This window comes from Alligator sinensis, unplaced genomic scaffold (assembly GCF_000455745.1).
Source record: "Alligator sinensis unplaced genomic scaffold, ASM45574v1 scaffold737_1, whole genome shotgun sequence".
Lineage (NCBI taxonomy): Eukaryota > Metazoa > Chordata > Crocodylia > Alligatoridae > Alligator > Alligator sinensis.
Genome location: NW_005841930.1, coordinates 2,378,988 through 2,390,589, shown reverse-complemented (window position 1 = coordinate 2,390,589; position 11,602 = coordinate 2,378,988). Strand labels below are relative to the sequence as shown.

The 11,602-nt window shown below is 42.6% G+C and overlaps 1 long non-coding RNA gene across 1 annotated transcript in view; it reads right to left on the bottom strand.

The window, feature by feature from the left end:
* Window positions 1-4,599: 4,599 nt before the first annotated feature.
* The window catches only part of LOC112549567, a 12,822-nt gene continuing 5,819 nt past the window's right edge, over window positions 4,600-11,602 (bottom strand). Inside the window, exons 2-3 of the long non-coding RNA XR_003093032.1 lie at window positions 6,578-6,689; window positions 4,600-5,797 (exon numbers count right to left, since the gene is read on the bottom strand). This is a non-coding gene — a long non-coding RNA (uncharacterized LOC112549567). The remainder of the gene's footprint in view (window positions 5,798-6,577; window positions 6,690-11,602) is intronic.

Genomic DNA, 11,602 nt, shown 5'->3' with positions numbered 1-11,602 from the left:
TTCACACTTGTCCTTGTTAAATCTCATTTGATTGATTTTGGACCATTTTCCCAGTCTATCCAGGCCATTCTAGCCCTACTCTCCAGATTGTTTGCAACTCCACCAAACTCAGTGTCTTATGCAATTTTGCTAAGGGTGTACTCAATCCCATTCGCAACGTCATTAATGCAGATATTAAATAACACTGGACCCAAAACAGACCCCTGAGGAAACCCACTTGATACCTCCTCCCATCTAAACATGGAGTCATTTATAACTACTCACTGAGTATGATGATCCAACTAGTTATTTATCTACCTTACAGTACTTTCATCTAATCTGTATTTCCGTAGCTTGTTAATAAGAATGTGAAGAGAGTCATGTCAGAAGTGTTGCTAAAGTCGAGGTGTATCACATCCACTGCTCTCCCCTCACCCACAGAGCCTGTCACCTTATCACAGAAAGAAACCAAGTTGGTCAGCACTGAAATTACCAGTAACACAAAAATGAAGGATAGCAGTTTAAATAAGTATTGCTACTGCACACAAAAAAGATGGACCAAAAAAAAAGGCCGTAATGGATTACCAGGAGCTGCATTTGTTCCCAATAGCTTTCCAGATACAATTCAGGGTGCCGATTTTGATCTACAAAGGCCCTGAATAGTCTGGGACCTTCATAGTTAAGGGACTGCCTTCTCCTTTACATTCCTTCATTATCCTTAAGGTCAGCCAAGAGCAATCTCCTGCAAGTACCATCAACAGACAAAATCTGCTTGGTGAAAATGTGCAGGAGTTTGTTCTGAGTAGTCAGCCCTCAGCTTTGGAACTCTGTCCCTCTTCAGACTTGCCAGAGCCCAAGCTTGGACATCCTTCGGCAGTGTTGTAAGACCTTCCTATTTGGGCAGCCATCTGGCAAACAAAGCTAGGGTAGGATATTGTGCAGTGGGTTTCTGTATTGTGTTTTCTCCTGTTTTATCAGCATTTTTCCTGCATTTAGAAGCATTTTAGAAGTTTTTCTGTACTATTGTAAACTGCCCTGACTCTCTGTTGGGAAGGGTGGCATATAAACCAAATAAATAGACTGGGTTGGGGTTTTTTTACAGCGAACAAGGTCTATCACAATTGCAAGTGATGGTTTTGGCCTGGTGCAAGGTGCCAGCCAGGTTTGAAAGGCTAATGGATAGGGGCTTTGCTGAAACCATTGAGAACAGTTGACCTTCATTCAGGTTAAATGTTAGAAACAATAGGGGGCTTGAAATCAAAACACAAGCACATGTCACCTACCAAAACAAAGGCATATGCAAGTCAGCTCAGAATTAGAACAATCTGGGCAGAGAGGCTTTGCTGAACATTGTTTTGTGTAGGTGCGTGCCAGAGACAGGACTCAGACAGAGGAGAGCAGAAAGCTTGACAAGCACAGAAAAAGTGATAATGTGATCCTGATGAAAAAGCCGAGAAAGAACAGTTGGGTGAATTGTTGGCAAAAGAATCTTAGAGCCACAAACTGTCAACTGTCATCAATTACAATGGAAAATAGGACTTTCTATGTTCTTGGTAGAAGGCAATCTCCCCCTAAGCAGGGACACCTGGCCCAGAGCAACACCAGCTGTGAACACCAAACTGACTGAGTGCAGAACCAGCTGCACTGAGTATACAGGTTTCCCTTGCTTTATGCTGGTTCTGCATATGCAAATTTGCTTTTTTGCGATGACCCTTTTTATACCAAAAATTCATTATATGCGAGGTAAATTCACTCTTATGTGATTGGTGTGAGGAAAGTCTGCAGTCAGCTGCTTTGTGCGGTGCATTGTGGGAGCGACGCGCACCAAAATATAGTCTCCTGTGTGGATCTGTGCTCCTCGCTTGTTGTTTGCGACACATGTTTCTGTAGTTGCCATCCCCTTTATGGCTTTTAAGTGCCCTGCTAGCTTATCTCCTACCCCTCTCCCTGATCCATCAATGAAGTGCAAGAGAACTTCACGAACGCTGAAGACCCTTCACCACCCTCTCTTCACACCAACTGAACATTCACCAACACCCTGTGCTTGTGTGTACTGTCTGCTGTTGGCAAGTACCAAAATTGTCTTGTAAAAGTGGTAAAATTGGGGGTGGGGGTCAGTACAGTCGAGGTCTTGGAACGTATCCCTATTTGTTACATTATAAAGTGGGTTCCCTTTATGCGAATTTAAGTTACACATTTACAGCATAAAGCAAGGGAAACCTGTATACTATATTTACTCAAATCCAAGACAAGGTTTTTTCCCTCAATCAACTTGGAAGAGGAGGAAGCCTCATTTTGGATTCAAGTACTGCTGCACTGCTGCCTGCTCTGGGCTGAGATGGCTCGTTTGGTGGGGGAGGAGGTTTACAGTTGGTATGGGGAAGACCCATATGCATGGCTCAGGGAGAGCACTTGGGAGATAACGCAGCTTGCCTTGACCTGCCTCTGGCTCCAGCTCCCATGAATGTCTCATGCCTCCTGAGGCTGGCGGGGCATAGCGACTGCCTGCAGGCAGCAGCGGTGGCGGAGGCATGGCAGTGGTGAGCAGGGACCGCCTGCAGGTGGTTGCAGTGGTGTCGGCAGCATGGCAGGTTGGGGATGGCGAGTGCTGACCGGCAATTGGCTAGCGTCGATTGGTCAGCAGCGAGGGTGGGGCATGGTGAGTGGTAACCGCCCACAGATGCCATTGGCAGTGGCAACAGCAGCCAATCTCTGAGGGTCTATGGTCAATCTCAGGGGGTGCACATGCACCCAGCTGCAACCCCTACGCATTGCCAATGCCAGCTCCCATTCCTCCAGCCCTGACCCTGTCTCCCCAGGAGCTGCTGCTGCTTCTCCCTGAGCAAGCTGGCTGCGGCTGGGTGGGAGCTGCTGCTACCACTGCTGACTCCTCTAGAGAAGCAAAGCTGCAACAGAAGGTAAGAAGGGAAAATGGGGAGTTGAGGAGGCAGGCAAAGCTTGGGGAGGGGCAGACATAGGCAGGGGGGAAAAGGGGGTGGGAGGGCAGGAAACAGGGGGGAAAGGGGTGGGCTTCTACTAGACGTCAGACATTAAGCAGCCAGAGCCTAAATAAAGGTCCTGAGCTTACTGCATTTACCAGAATCCAAGAAGACTTAAAATTTAAGTGAACCGCCCTCCCCACAGTAATTAGAATCTATACACAGAGAATTATAAATGTTTTCTTTTAGACTCTGGCTGCTCAGTGCCTCACATCTGGTAGCAGCACAGCAGGCTGCTTTGCACCCTGCTCTGGCCCCAGATGCCAGTACCTTACATCTGTGTATTCTATTGTGCACCTGGACTCCCTGGCACCTCACCTTTGACCTGACCTGTACTACAAACATGGACAGTGTATTGATTAGATGCATGACTCTGACCTCTTTGCATAGCATCACCTTCAGATTTGGATCCCCTGCTGGCTCAGGTACTTGGCTAACTCCACAAGACTGCTTATACTCCCATCCTTACAGGGTTACATAAAAATGATTGCATACAAGATACATGACTCAATTCTCCTCTTCGCTGGAACTACCTGCAGGGCTCTGAATGTTTGCTATCTACTTGCACCAAAAGGATAATAATATTTAATACAAACAGAAAAAGGAAAAATACAGTAAACTTAGCTGAATTGATGAAAAACGTGTTATAGCCAAAAAAAATATGTGTCTCCTTTAAACCAACCTATGTTGAAGTACTGGGATTGTCCTTACACTTCACAGCTGTGCATTTTTTTCCAAACAGTCTGCAAGATTGTTACATCTTCAAATACACAAGAAAATTAAAGTGTATTCTTTCTATTCAGGCACTTACACTAGTTTCCATGAACATATTACCTGATGATTGTCTTCCGGGATGTATGTAAAAAGGTGTAGAATTAGGCAAAAAGCAGACAATAGTAATTGAGACATCTGACAAGACAGACTAATTTATGAATTTCACTAGGTATTTCCTCCTCTTTTGTACATCAAGTCCTAGCCTCTTCAGGTGGCTCAAAAAATAGAGGCTTGTTATTCCATGAATAATTCAACCAAATAAAAAAAACACACATACACAGATTCAAACAAATGTTTTCTTTTTTTAAACCAGTGGGGATTAACCTTTTTGGCAGGCATGCTACAAATTAGCCCCACAACCCTTCCTGAGTGCCACTTCAATCCCCTTTCCCTGCCCAATTGGTTGTTCTGCTTCCTGCTCCCTGCCTTATGTTCACGGTCTGATGTGTTGCTTTGCTTTCTGCTTCCTACACTGTGCTGTGCTTCCTGTCCAACATGCTATTCTGTTTTCTTCTCCTTGCCTTATTTGCCATTTTGCTGCCTATCCCCTCCCAGGTCTGCCACATGAAGAAGCTGCCCATGCCACTTGACATACTGCAGGTTGGCCACCCTTGTTTTAAGCTAATTCTGCAAGTATTTTTGTCTGTGGGTTGCTCAAGGTCAGGCTTACTTAAGGTCTTAGCTTGGAAAATGCCAGCTCTTAGTTTTCATTCATTTCTTGACTACAGAAAAATAATAAAACAATTCTTCTGTTGCAACTAACTCAGACTACACCAGGTCAGAATTGACACTGGGCTCTTATTTGAAACCTCTGGATTTATCTTGTAAATCATGTGCTGATGTTTGCATAACTCATGGCACCCCACAGCACCTTTAAAAGGACTCCATATCACCCTAGTTGAGAATCAGACATAGAAAATATTGCAGGATTAAATGACAAATATTTTTTTCCAACAACATTTTATTTTGTTCTATTCAGTACTGATGTAAAGATTTCCATGAGGGTCTCTAAAGAGAAAAACATAATACCTCAAATACCCAGAGTAAAACTATCAGTTCTTAGCATCTCCTGTCACTCATTTCCTTATTATGTTCCTCTTCTTTCCTGCTGTATGGGGAACTCACGTACAGAAGGTCCCACACTACTATGGGAGACTGATAGTACTGTGAAGAGACATTTTCATATGAAGGTATTGTGGGAATGGAGCTCACCTGATGTCTGGAGAAATAGAGTCCTTTGGCTTTGAATTAAAACAAACAGTAATTATTACAATTCCCGTATTTAATTTAGCATGTTTTGCAAAAAGCAACCTGCTCAGAATGACAGAAACTGCAACAAGGAGAGTTAAAACTAGTTAAAGAATGCAGAAAATGTCAGAGGTTGGGATGAAGTCTGACTAGAAACTGAAAACATGTTTCAACCTAACGTCTTGAAGCTTGAACTGTTGATCCTTTTCATAAGCAATGTTAAAGGTTTGGATATCTTTCTACAGCTGCAAAATAAGGACAAAGAATAGTTTTTTTAATCCCTACACAGAAATGCCAAAAGGTCAAAACAAAATCTGTTTGGCGTTTTTTCTCCGAGTAGTGTGCTTCAACAGAGATTGAAGCATGTTAAAAGGTATCCTACACAAGTTTTCCCTCCGTGTCTGAATGTGACAATAACTGGATTTTTCTTATGTTGACCCGAATTATTTCTAAATCAGATGCCTCCCAAAGTGCTCTCTCAAGCAAAAAGAAAAGTTAGTTACTGAGCTGGATGACAGCTAGAAAAATCAGATAATGATGTACAATAATCAGTTCATCAGAGGGAAGTCAAAAGAACAAAATGTTACAAAATAGGCCATGCTGTTCAAGACACTAAAGAAACACGCACCAAAAAGCAAATGCCTTGGAAGTTAGGTAATTAAAAAACCAATCAGGTTCTGAGGACTGCAGCAGATAAACTCCTGAATTAGTCACTTTCCTGGAGTGTACAAGGACGTTTCTGTTTCAGTTGGATGTGAAAGATGATCCTAAATGTAAACAGCATGCCTGCAGGATCTCTGGAAAGACAAATAATGAAAATAAAGAAGCCAGAGCCACCAGGTTCTGGTATTGTGGGTTTTTAAAGTAACATACCTCAAATTTGTCTGAGAAAAAGCCTGGAGCTTTTCTGAGAAAGATACCTCACGTGATAATGTATAGAACAACTTCTGCAATGTGCACTCCTTATTCTGAACATGTGATTTCCTACAGGCGTATGCTGATACTGAAGCTCCTATTTCCTTAAACAGTAATACATGCAAACCATTTAAAAGACCTAAACTAAGTTATTATGAGTAAGAATTAATGCGTGTATTTTTATACATGCACTAGGCTCACTTGGTTGCATACCTTGTAACTATGGTACTACTGAAATGAAGTGGTGAATCAGAGCAACAAGAGCTATGGGAGATCAACAATGACAATTGTCTCAGTCTCTTTTTCTGGTTAACATTTCTAAAAGAAAACAGGTTTTCAGTCCTTGAAAAACAAATCAGACCAGTAACTCTGGGTACTGAGTTTACAGCTGACCAAAGCATCATAAATTCCTCAGAACTATCCTATGACCCCAGCTGACTTACTGCCCCTGGGGCAAGCGTCTGGACTTGATGATCTTCCAAGATCCCTTCCAGTCCAAATATCTATGAAATCTTCCCAATATCCTTAAAAACTTAGGGGTCATCCATAAATGTCTTCATCCTGAAGTCCTCCTATGTAAAACTTCCTAAGTGTCAAATAGGAGCCTTTCCTAAGTAAAGTGGATTGAGGTGATAATGGGCAGAAGTCAATTAAGTTCAAACCTGACAGTTTTCATTTTTCATTTCTTTGCTGGGATTTCCAGTCTTCATATTGTGGCCACTGTTACATTCTTCTGCCTCTGCACAAGAGGCATTTGAGTTTCCTTTAAAATTCCTACATGAAAAATGAGAATGCAAACTTGTTATTTTTATTTCATACTCATTTTATTTTCACTAAAGCAAACACTAGAGAACAGCAAATAATACATTCAACAAGCAAATAGTAAGAAAAAGACAGAATGCTGTCTGGGCAGGAGAAAGGGACTCTCTTTTATTTATCTATTACTACATAAAAACAGCCCAAGCAAAATACTCCAGTGACCTTTAAAACATGAATATCAGCACTTTAAAAAAATCAAATGTTTGCACTTTTGAGCACCACTGCATTAAGAACAATCTATGTGTACAGCTTTCATTCCCAGAACTAAGTGATATGACTCTTGTTATTTGCCCTGAATAAGAAATGCCATTCCTATGTCAACAGGAACACTTACAAAAGCACTGATCAGGAATTCCAAAATGCTGCCAAAATAAGTCTCAGTAAAAGCCTATTGAGTTAAAGCAGACTGATGTTTCTGATGGTTTATGATACAGGTTGACTAACAAGTTCTATCCATTTTATTTTCTTTATGGCAATCTAGTTCAGCAGTTTTTTTCATGTGTTTTTAGCAGTGGTGTCACAGAATTCACACATGGGAGACAAAATGTGAAATGGAAATTTTTCAAAGTTCTCAGGTTATTTTAAATAAAAATAAGTAAATGATCATGAAACTGCATTGTGAAAGACCTACATTATGCAAAAAAAAAAAGTTAGGATTATCATGGAAAGCATTCTGAGTTGTTTTTACATCCATTTGTTTTATATTCCCTCCCCCCTGCCAAAACTGAGACTGAAAAGGGACTGTCCTTGAAAGATACTGAGCACTCTCAGTTCCCATTTGAGTTGAGGTCACTCAACAGTTATCATGCTGTTCTCACCTCCTTGTGGGAAAAATATTCTATTTCCACGCCTCCTGTGACACCACAACCACCTACGGTCATTTATAAAATCTTAAACAGTATCTGCATTTCACAAGCCAAGCCAGGAAGGCAATTAGGATTCTGCAGAGAACAGAACAGTGGTCAATCTAAGCCAAGATCTAGGCTGCAAAAAATGAGTAACAGCTTTATGGAAACACAACTATATCTCTGTAATGTTAGGAGCCAACAAATACTGACTCCTGTCATGGGGTTGGTTTACCTTTTGTAACCTGGACACCTTGTCAGATGGCAGAGGTTAGGAAATAAATGTTAGTTCCTTATAAGTATTCTTCCATGATCTGTTGCACCTTACAATACTGACATTATTTCATATGGCTCTGAGCTAACTTTTTAGCACAAACTTGTTTCTAGTTCCCATAGGCAGTCAATTTTTTCCCTGAAGAATGCATTATTTTTACCTCCTACTTTCACATAACCCCAGGGCTACAGTTCATTTTCTTTGTGGTAGTCACTTCCAAATTTTTGTATACTATATAAAAACATACTTCCTATTTTCCAGTGTTGTCATAATTATTTATTAAAACCCCAATTCCATTGCTTTGCACTTTACAAGAAAAACAGTCCTACAGGAGAGGAGCTGACAGTTTAAACACAAAATAAAATCAGAGACCTAGACAAAGACTCTATTTTATCCAGTGTTTTAAGAATAACAATAACCTTTTACTGAGATTAATTGGTGTTGGAGACTTCACAAAAGAAGTATTGAGAAGGAATTAGAATAGAGGGAGGATGGCTGCCTTGTACTTTAAGATTGGAAGGGAGTTACAGGCCTGGGGATACTATCAAAGAGAACATTAATATGTGAAAGAATGAGACTGAATAAGAAGTGAAATAAGATTAATTCATTAGTTCAGTGAGTCCCATATTAGTTTTTGTAGTATTGGTCAAGAGCAGCAACCTTTAAACATATCTAAGAGTTCTGGAACATGAACAGAACAAGTTACTACTCAAATATACCTAAACATTCCCAAACTGCCTGATAGAGACAACAGTTCCAATATACAGGGAACAACCCTGAAAAGATGTATGCACATGCTTAACTCTACATCATCAGTAACTCCACTGAAGTCACTATGCAATATCCACACTGCACTGCATAGTTATACATGTAGGCCCAAACCATACATACAGGTAAGTGCCTAAATCTACCATTTGAGTGCCACTGACATCTGTAAAACTGCTGCTCATCTGTCACCTACCTCATAGTGCTTAAGTTCCCTATCATGTCATATATCATGACCCCAAATATAGTGTGGGGAGGTTGGGGTGTTGTGGAAGAAATTAAGAGACACAGGATCTTTAGGATATTGGATTAGCAGTTTTTATATTTTCAAGGATGTAAATATTCTCCTGGTCATAATTAGATCAAGAAAGATTTCTGCTTTGTTAAACACATGCACCTTTGGAAAGGGCAGGAAGTTATACATTTAGAATCACAAAATCATAGACTCATAGAAAATTAGAGTTGGAAGGGACATCAGGAGGTCATCTAGTCTAAACCCCCTGCTCAAAGCAGGACCCCCCCCAACTAGATCATCCTAGCCAGGGCTTTGTTGAGCCAGGCCTTAAAAACCTCCAAGGATGGAGATTCCACCACCTCTCTAGGTAATCCACTCCAGTACTTCACCACCATCCTAGTGAGAAGGTTTTTCCTAATATCCAACCTAAACTTCCCTTGTTGCAACTTGAGAACATTGCTTCTTGTTCTGCCATCTGCCACCACTGAGAACAGTCTGGCTCCATTCTCTTTGGACCCACCCTTCAGGTAGTTAAAGGCTGCTATCAAACCCCCCCTCAGTCTTCTCTTGGGCAGAGTAAATAAGCCCTGCCCCCCCAGCCTCTCCTCATAAGTCCTAGTCTCCTACCCATTCTTATTGTCCTCCGCTGGACTCTTTCCAACTTGTCTACATCCCTTCTGTAGTGGGAGGCTCAAAACTGGACACAGGACACCAGATGTGGCCTCACGAGTGCTGAATAAAGGGGAATAATTACTTCCCTTGATCTGCTGGGAATGCTTCTACTAATGCAACCCAGTATGCTTAGCCTTCTTAGTTATTGGCAGTTCCTCAGTTCAAGGATGATGTCTACCAGAGTTCATTGATGGGTCTTGAGGTGACTTAAGAGTCTAATCCTTGAGCCACAGACCTGTGCACAGAAGCTGCAGAGCTTTCCGCAGGCCCACACATAGTATGGGCCTCCTGAGAATCCAATAGGTGAGGTATGTGATTGGCCAGAAAAGAAACTATACTTAAGCCTTGCCTTGAGAGCAAATTTTTTTCTCTTGGGTACAGGGAAGGCTGCAGTCCCTCAGCTAGCAGGCTGAGTAAAGCAGGCTGAGAGAGAAACTGCAGAAGGTCCTGGCAGAGGGGTCAGCGACAGGAGTCGCCTTCTAACCTGTTAAGCTGGGTAGGGACTGCATTCTTGGATTTAAGATGCAGGATAAGAACAGGTTATTTTTCAGGTATTTTGTTTGTTTGTTCTTATATCTCTGTCTGCATATCAACATATGGTTACTGATTTCTTATGCTTGTTCTTGATTTTATAATAGATCCTTTTGTGAGGTTTTTTATTCACTTATTGTCAGAATTAACTGAGATCTCAGAACAGGCCTCTATTCTGGAAGGGAGAATCTATTTTTTCTGAGCGCAAGAGCGAACAAGGGTGTGATTCTCCTAGCTGGCAACACCCCCCCATGCTAACAGCTGGCAAAACCTGGGTGAGGCAGGTAAAGCTGAGGTACCATAGGGCAGGGAGGTGACCTTTGGAGCATCTCAATCTTTCTCAGTGATCAAGCAGCAGATGGCAGGAAGGGGCTGGGACTGTGACCATGAATGGCGCGTGCCCCCGGCAGCTGGGGGGGGGGCACAGCTGCGCTGGTGGCAGCAGGATTGCGGTGGCAGTGGTGGGAGAGCTGCAGTGGTAAGCAGGGAGCTCCCGCAAACGCTGCTGGCACTGTCAGCAGCAGGGGGGTGGGGGGAGGTGGTGAGCAGTGGCGGCGGCAGCCAGGGGCGATTGTGGACTGCCCACAGACACTGCCGGCGGTGTCAGTGGCAGGATGGCAAGTGGCGACCCCCCACAGGCACCCCTTTCTGCAGGGGGTGCACCACCATGCTCAGGGCGCACATGCACCCGTGTGCACCCCCTACGCATCGCCTGAGGCTGTGAGAACACCCTAGGAGTGTGCCTCAGAGGCGCACCCCACTACATTTGGGGTTGGTAAGCATCATAGAATTAGGATGGGGCACGTGCACAGTGCCTCACATAGAACAGGGAACAGCTGAAAGTTTTTTCATGAACCTGGACATTCTAGGGAGTCTAGACTGGCCTACAAATAGCTTTGTATAAAACTTGCTGGTTTTTTTTTTTTACATTAAGTACATGATAAGTATATATTACTTTTGCTTAAAATGTACAGAAAAATAACTATAAAAATGGCTAGGATCCTAAATTCAGTAGCTGCAAAGAGTATATAGATATCATGTATATATATATAGATTCTTCTGTATATAGATATCAAGCAGTATAGGCAAACTTAAGAATTTGCCCTGAGACCAAACATTTATCTGGGTGGCATTCAGCATGCATAAGTCTGAGTAAATGCTGTCTCTGTCCATAGCTATAAATTCCTCTGAGCCCCGTAAGGGCTCTCAAGCAAGAGTCCCAGAATATGTATGCAATTCTTTAGCCATGATTTCAGGATATCATAGTATCATAGTCCTTAGGGTCAGAAGGAACCTAAACAGATCATCAGGTCCAACCCACTACCCCAGGCAGGACCAGGTGCCGGGGTCATATCACCCCAGCCAAATATATGTCCAGCCTCCTCTTGAAGACCCCCAAGGTAGGAGAGAGTACCACCTTACTTGGGAGCCCATTCCAGAGCCTGGCAGCCCTAACTGTAAAGCAATGTCTCTTGATGTCCAGCCTGAACCTTCTCTCTAACAATTTGTGGCCATTATTCCTAGTAACCTTGGGCAGTGCCTGGGG